This window comes from Bombyx mori, chromosome 27, assembly GCF_030269925.1.
Source record: "Bombyx mori chromosome 27, ASM3026992v2".
Taxonomy (NCBI): Eukaryota; Metazoa; Arthropoda; class Insecta; order Lepidoptera; family Bombycidae; genus Bombyx; species Bombyx mori.
In genome coordinates this window covers 8222127-8230963 of record NC_085133.1, presented here as the reverse complement: position 1 = coordinate 8230963, position 8837 = coordinate 8222127, and positions in this window count along the sequence as shown.

Below are 8837 nucleotides of genomic sequence, written 5' to 3'. Positions count from 1 at the left end.
TCTTTTCTTTTAAAAAAAATATATATTCTTACGGCAGGACACAAACCCGAAAAATCATGTGGTTAGTTAACTTGACCACTATCGTCATTTAATTTTTTTAAATCTTAATATATAGATTAACAAATGTTTATTGAATTGACTTGAAATATCAACACAATTCTGCAGTTGACTGTGCATTGCCAGCAAGGATATAAATATTTTTCGGCTCATCGCACAGGCAACCTTCGACGAGGTCTGGTGCCTTCTACTTTGCCCTGAACGACAAGGCGCTCTATGGAGTTATTTCCCCGCCGGGAAACCTTCAAATAATGATAGTATGCGCCCATGTACGAGCGCCAAAAGATGCTGCTTAATGCCGAGCTCTTGAAGAATGGAGATATTGGTCCGAAGTTCGGTCCATGAAATTCCAAGCATTGGTCTCCAGCACCACATCTCCAGAGCATCGACTTTCTTTTTCTAGACCTACCGCGTCCACGTCTCCGCAGGCTATAAAAGTGTTGGGAAAACATGAGTTCGTACGACCCAGATCTTTGTGGATATGGTGATGTTCCTGTTCTACCATATTTTCTTTAGCCTGTCCGCTGCGATTCTTCGCTTTACTTCATCTACGCTAATCTAATCAATCTAAATCATTAGGAAGACATCTGACATATATATTACATTACTAGCTGACCCGGCAGACTTCGTAGTGCCTCAATCGAGATATAAAAGACCTAAACTTTTGTATAAAATAAACTTAAAACAAATGAATGGAATCCGTCCGACGGGGGACACATCAAAGGAAAAACAAAATTGTTATTTTTATTCAATATCGAGCATTTTCATATTTATTTACCTTTTAAACCTTCCCTGGACTTCCACAAATAATTCAAGACCAAAATTAGCCAAATCGCTCCACGAGTTTTAGCGAGACTAACGAACAGCAATTCATTTTTATATATCGAGGAGATATTAATTAAAGTGGATCATTTTCGATAAATTGTAGTACGGTCAAAACCTTTTGACCGCCGGAATTTAGTTAAACCAAAAAACCTTTGATATCACGAATCCCGCCTCATGGTTTTCAGAATAAAACAGAATTTCGCTCGAACTTTTGTTTTTTTCTTATAATGTTTAATTTAAAAGGAAATTACGAGTTTCTAGTTTTGTTTGCGTTGTTCTTTTGTTTTCAAATTGGGGGCCGACCGGCTTCTGTATTATATATTATTTTAATTTCGTAACAAATGCTAATTTTGAAGTCGTCGTGGCCTAATGGATAAGACGTCCGGTGCATTCGTGTTGAGCGATGCACCCGGTGTTCGAACCTCAGGCGGGTACCAATTTTTCTAATGAAATACGTACTCAACAAATGTTCACGATAGATTTCCACGGTGAAGAAATAACATCGTGTAAAAAAAATCAAACCTGCAAAATTATAATTTGCGTGATTACTGTGAGTCCGCGCGGGTAGGTACAACCACCCTGCCTACTTCTGCCGTGAAGCAGTAATGCGTTTCGGTTTGAAGGGTAGGGCAGCCGTTGTAACTATACTGGGACCTTAGAACTTATATCTCAAGGTGGGTGGGTGGTGGTACGTTGTAGGTGTCTAGGGCTCCAGTAACCACTTAACACCAGGTTGGCTGTGAGCTCGTCCACCCATCAAAGCAGTTAAAAAAATAAAAAATAAAACGCGAAACGCACTACCGATGGACGAATCTATACCCAGACACTGTATATATGGTTCTAGCTTTCTATCTATACAAGGAAATCTCGCAACGTATTTTGAAGCTTATGGCTTGACCAGTATGTACTATCTGTCACAGCATTCAATGAACTCTTTTTTCTCTACCTGATCACTGGTAGCCTGAGAGGCTATTCCAGCTACTCTCGGACGGGTAGGTGAGCTGGTGGGGTCAACCTGAGAGAATTTGCTAACACTAACCCTAGCGAGAGTAGTGTAGAATCTTTTTTTTACTTTTTTTTTTGCCCTGGCAGGCATATGTGCATACGGCCCACCTGATGGTGAGTGGTTATCGTCGCCCATGGACTTCAGCAATGCCAGGGGCAGAGCCAAGCCGCTGCCTACCGCTTAATACTCTCCACAAGCCTCTTTTGAAGAAGGACATGTCATAGCGCTCAGGAAACACCGTGGAGGGGAGCTCATTCCATAGCCGGATGGTACGTGGCAAAAAAGACCTCTGGAAATGCACTGTCGATGAATGCAGCGGTTCCAGATGATATGGATGAAATCTGCTCCGATGGCGGGAGGTGCGATGATAAAAAGGAGATGAGGGGATCATCTCAAACAATTCCTCAGAGCACTTCCCATGGAACATACGGTACAAAATACGGATCTACCACCGGATTCGAATTGCGACATGCAACGTCATGCTTCAAGACTTGCGATTGACTAGATAATTTAGACACGTATCAAGTACCGATGACAAATTAATAATTATATCCAATGTCCCGTTTGCCTCGTCGCCTGTGTTAGATATTTAATGAGAGCGGACCACCATAACAGGGTGATAACTATCATAGTGATGTTGCACAGCTTTTTCGAAGAAGCGTTCTAACGCTGTCTACAGAGTGCTTAGTGCGAGTTTCCTAACGTTCTCGATAGCGTAAAAGTTAACCAAATTATGTATGCAGTTGGAACAGCGCCCCTAGCGGCAAACTTTGGTAGGCAGCGGCTTGGCTCTGCCCCTGGCATTGCTGAAGTCCATGGGCGACAGTAACCACTCACCATCAGGTGGGCCGTATGCTCGTCTGCCTACAAGGGCAATAAAAAAAAAAAAAAAAAAAAAAAAACCTAGGCGAACCATCCCACTCCATACAAATATGAGCTAACTTTAACGCTATCGAGAACGTTAAAAAACTCGCACTAAGCACACAGATACTTAAGATTCTGATCGGAAGTCGTCGTGAAGATCTACTTTCTTCAAGTATCATGCTACTCCGACGGCTATTCTGCAAAATACGGCATCGAATGACCTGGACAGGAGCTATGTGAGTTCGAGCCGCATATTCCAGCACTACACTTGCTTAATTCATGACCCTAACATGACATTAGGCTAAAAATAATATTAATTACTATCTCTTGTTTGTTATTCACGGGTATTTTTGAAGTTATTAAACTAGCCATGGCTCACGACTCATCGGCTATTAAGTGGCTGCCGAAGCCTATAGTTGTCGAAACATGAATGGAAATACCCCCCAACCTTGAAAAAGTCTATCAAATCTGTTCAAACTTTGACCTAGTAATACTACGTACATATATAACGTTACTGAGATAAGTTTTAGTGATCCTTATTAATTACCTTAGGTAATTTAAATAATGTCTAACTTACAATTAATATAAGAGCAAAGAAAGAAACTCAATGTAGGAAACACGTCGGTTTCCTTCACGACCGCCAGTTGATTACTTCCCATATCGCGAGTTGAAATATTCAGTGCACAGGAGATTACAGGTCAGAGAATAAATCCGAAGATAGCTAACTAGAAATGCCGTACTGGCGTACGTAATGCCGGCTGACTGATTTGTGGTATTCAGTGACATCACAACTTGAACGTCGCCACCCCGAGTCATGGGGTCGATGTCTGAATACGAGTATGATTGAATCCTGTCCGAACCTTCAACCCAGATCGCGTGGTTGAAATGTGATTTGTAGGTTTATTATCAGAAACTATTAATAGGAGACTGTCCAGCTCGAAATATTAAAATTACTTGTTAAAATCTGTATTTAAGCCTTGTTTTTTTTTATAATTTCGACTAGTAATAGTATTGGTCTTCTGAGCTCACGAGGTCAACTTGATCACGAGATCAATCTAGTGATTTTTCCCCCCTACTTATTCGCAGATAGCCTAAGGTGTTATTCCAGGTACGCAGTGACTGGTAGGTGAGTTTATGGGGCTCAAGCTGAGAGAGCGTGCTAACACTGACCCTAGTAAAAGCAGTGCTTCGGTAAATCTACCAACGGATTCGGTCCGATCCGGTGGTAGATTCTGCGAAGCGCTGCTCTGACTAGGGCTAGTGTTATCAAATTTTCTCGGGTTGAATCCGTAACCTCACCTACCCGTCAGAACGTGGCTGAAATAGTCTGCTACCGGCGAATAGGTTGGTAAAAAAAGTCTGAAAAAAAAGATGACTTCCATAGATAAGATAGTTCCATTTAATAAAATTAATTCAGTAATTTTTCAAACACAAGCCAATACCCGTTAACATATGCACGGATACGTCGTGCAAGTCATGAAGTTAATTTCAGGATATATCTCAGGATATATGTTCGGTAACACAGCGTGTGTGCGTACATCCTGGTCTCGTCATATCCGCGTTCCCCCCCGGATGTCGAATGACTCCCGTGGGACTTGTCGCGACCGTACTGCCCTCTTTACTGTGCTAAGTTCGCGTGTTTTCATATATCATTCACGAAGCTGACAAGGAGAGAGTCGGATAGATAGTTGAAATATTTGCAAACGAATTCAGTAAAGGTTGGAAAGACAGCAAAGGTCAAATTGAGAATAGATTAAATATTTTTTGTCTTTATTAATATTTTTTTATAGAGTAGCCTTGGCGAAATTTGTGATTATAGAAGTATAAAATACAATCATAATAGTGTACAAACTTACAATTCCAATTAATTATAGTCGAATTTCGACTACTGCGGGACCTCTAGTTAAAATAAACTTACGTCCGAACTTAAAACACTCAGTTTTTATTTGAAGTCGGTCTAAAAAGCACACAGCTATTTTTCCGAAAAAATTTAAGAAAAATAAAAAACAACTTCATTTCGCAGGGCAAACAAAATATTGAGGGTGCCTTTTGTACTCACGAAGATTAGGCGAAATGTTACGTTCATGACATTTTTGCTTAAGGGTCGGTTTAAAACTGATAATTTCAATTTGCCTCTACGTGAGCAACAAACACACTTGTACTTACTGGTGGTAGGAGGTCTTGTGAGTCCGCACGGGTAACTACCACCGCCCTGCCTATTTCTGCGGTGAAGCAGTAATGCGTTTCGGTTTGAAGAGTGGGGCAGCCGTTGTATTGACATTTACGTTGTAGATGTCTATGAGCTACGGTAACTTAACAAAAGGTGGGCCATGAGCTCGTCCACTCATCTAAGCAATAAAACATTATAGTATAAGTTTAAGTATTAAATGTATTGTGAGTTCGAATGGCTATCATAATAAAATGAGACCAACCTTACGTCACAAGATCGGTGCCGGTAGATTCATTTTGTGATATCTATAGGCTTTCGTTGTCATTTAAGTAATTATTTAAGGGCGCCACTGCTCGTCATGAAATAGAGAAAAGCAAGGAATATTGTTAGCATCCGTTTACCAGCTTGAACTTCGAACTCAAAGCCCTATACTAAACCGGTGGAACCCGTCGCTTGCGACGAAGGGCTCGGCGAGTAAATTAACCCACACACAGCCCACTGAGTTTTTCGCCGGATCTTCTCAGTGGGTCGCGTTTCCGATCCGGTGCTAGATTCTGCGAAGCACGGCTCTTGCTAGGGTTCGTGTTAGCAACATCGTCAGGTTTGAGCCCCATGAGCCCACCTACTAGCCCGGTGACGCTGATATGGTCTCTCTAGATGGGTGGGTGGCGCATTTACGTTGTGGATGTCTATGGGCACCAGTAACCACTTAACACCACTTTAGATGGTTGGACGAGCTCACAGCCCACCTGGTGTTAAGTGGTTACTGGAGCCCATAGACATCTACAACGTAAATGCACCACCCACCTTGAGATATAAGTTCTAAGGTCTCAATTATAGTTACTACAATTACTACAACTAGTACAATTACTGTTTTTGTAACTACTGCAATTATTTAAAATGTATCTATGTCATATCTGACTATTGTATGTATGATCTTGTTCTATTATCTCGTTGAATATTCCCCTTAAGCCATGACCGGGCTGCACCGGGAACTAGGTCAAGGGATCGATACGAGTCGATCTTCGAATACGCGAATCGTCGGTACTGAGTAACAACTTCAAGTGTTTTAACTTCTTAAGTAGTCGTGGAGTTGAGGGTCATGAGCTGGGACGAGGATTATGGGTATTAAGTCATTTTAAACACTTCAAAAAATACTCGCTATTTAGAGTCCGAAAGATATTTATATTGGATGAATGATCGAGCTAACGCTGGACCGGCTCAACATTATTATCAGCAGCACACAGACGTCCATTGCTGGGCATAGGCCACTCCCAAAATTCGCCATAACTACCGGTCTTGAGCAGTCTGCATCCAGCGGACTCTTAAAATGTCGGTCTACCACGTGGGAGGCCTACCCACGCCACGTATTCCGGTACGCATATGCCAATCGAGAACTTTTTGGCCCCAGCGGCTATCTACTATCTATCTACCTGCCCACTGACCCTTCAATCTTGCAATCCTTCGGGCTATGTCGATTCTTCAGCTCCTTTCCGATTCGATTTCGCAGGGAAACTTCAAGCATAGCCCTCTCCAATCCTCTTTAAGTGACTTTGAGCTTTCTGATAAAGCCTATTGTCAGCGACCACAGCTCACTGCCGTATGTCATCATTGGGAACACACACTGATCCATAGACTTTCGTCTTGAGATACTGCGGTATTTGGGGGGAGAAAATTTTACGCAGCTTCCGGAACGCTGCCCAACCTAGCTGTTGGATTTGACGACCTACTTCGAGAAAGAGATAAATGGTGATCTAGGTGATCCTAGTTGGATAATTTGTCCCAGGTAGACGTACTCGTCAACAGCTTCGAGCATAAATCTTCCGATCTTTACTGGGGTGGATATTACATGGGCGCTCGACATAATTTCCGATTTATCCATTAAGGCCCACAAAAGCCCTACTGCAGTCGTTGACCATCTTACTGAGGTCCTCCAACCTCTCGACCGTAATCACGTGTCGTCGACAAACCGAAAGTAAGCTGAGTACTCGCCGATAATAGAGATATTTTTTTGGGGAAATGAACTAATTTCGTGGTTCGTTATTGAAAGTTTTAACTATGAATGTGGAAGGCTTTCGAGGAAGAGGTAGGAGAGTTTTAACTATGAATGTGGAAGGCTTTAAAGGAAGAGGTAGACTAAGAAGAAATGGATGGATTGCGTGAAAGACGATATGTGTAAGGGGGGAGTGAGCGAAGAAATTGTATATATATGATAGAGGAGTATGGAAGGAGAAAACATGTTGCGCCGACCCCTGGGAGAAGGGCAGGAGAACGATAATGATATACAGTGGTGGTCGTGTAATTAGAAACACTAACAACGGTCCTTGACATTATGTAAGATACTCTACCGCATTCGTTTTTATTTTGAAATTAAACAGTAAATAGGACAACATTAAGTTCAACGATTTATCAATATTACAATATTAATGGTCAACTAATTATAAACAACAACAAATATATATAAAAAACAATATTTTTTAAGTATTAGTAATTAGTATTGTTTTTTTTTTTTTTTATTGCTTAGATGAGTGGACGAGCTCACAGACCACCTGATGTTAAGTGGTTACTGGAGCCCATAAACATCTACAACGTAAATGCGCCACCCACCTTGAGATATAAGTTGTAAGGTCTCAAGTATACTTACAATGGCTGCCCCACCCTTCAAACCGAAACGCATTACTGCTTCACGGCAGAAATAGGCAGGGTGGTGGTACCTACCCGTGCGGACTCACAAGAGGTCCTACCACCAGTAAAAAATACGAAATAGCCACTATCCACAGCCCACCAATAGTTATAATTAACATTTAGTGGCATATCCCTTATTTTCAATAACCGCACTGCAACGACGTGGCATTGATTCAATCAATTTCATACATTTCGCTAGGGAGATTGAATTGCATTTTTTTTTCTACCTATGCTGATAGCCTTTAGAGGCTATTTCAGCTTCACCCTAACGTGTGTAGGTGAGCTCACGGGGCTCAAACCGGAGTGTTACTAACACTGGCCCTAGCAAGAGCAGTGCTTCGCAGAATCTACCACCGGATAGGAAACGCGACCCACTGAGAAGATCCGGCGAGAAACTCAATGGGCTGTGTCTATGGGTTAATTCGCTCGTCGAGCCCTTCGTCACAAGCGACGGGTTCGACGAGGACGTGAATTCCACGCTTCAACATATGCTTCATATAGTTCATTTTGACTAGTGTTAAGTTTGTTTGAGACTTTCTTTTTAACAGTATACCAGAGATTTTAAATCCGGACTATTTGCTGGCCAGTCTAGAACGGATATACGCTGTTCGCTAAAGAAACATTTGACGCTATCGGTCGTGTGTTCAGGGTCATTGTCATGCTGAAAGATCCCGGTTACAGGCAAATGATCGTCCGAGTAGGAATCATTGTGTACTCTAAGATATTTTTGTATTACCATTGATCCATTGAATCTTCAATCTTCCGAACGAGTCCAACTCCACATCCAGAAAAACACCCCCAAACTCTAATGTTACCGATACCGTGCTTGACTATACTTTGTGGTATTTATAAATAAAACCATTGTTTAAGTACAGGGCGTCTAACATAGCGCCTACCATCGGAATTTACCATATTTATTTTGGTTACATCTGAAAATAACACTTTTTTCCATTCTCGTACCGTACAATTAACATATTTTTAGCGAATAATAATCACTTCATTCTTTCAAATAATTTAGCTTCCACTAATCTTCGGCGTATCAGTCTTGACGAGATGTTTCTCGAGTCATCAGACGAAAAAAATTCATTTATAATCTAGTTAGAGCCTTTAATTCGGTATTTTTTAACAACACGAACGATTAGCGTATCTTCTCTTTTTTTTCTTGGTCAGGAGGAAATCGCCGGACTTCCGCCCTCCATTGGGGATGGAGGGCGGGGCATGTCAGTCGAA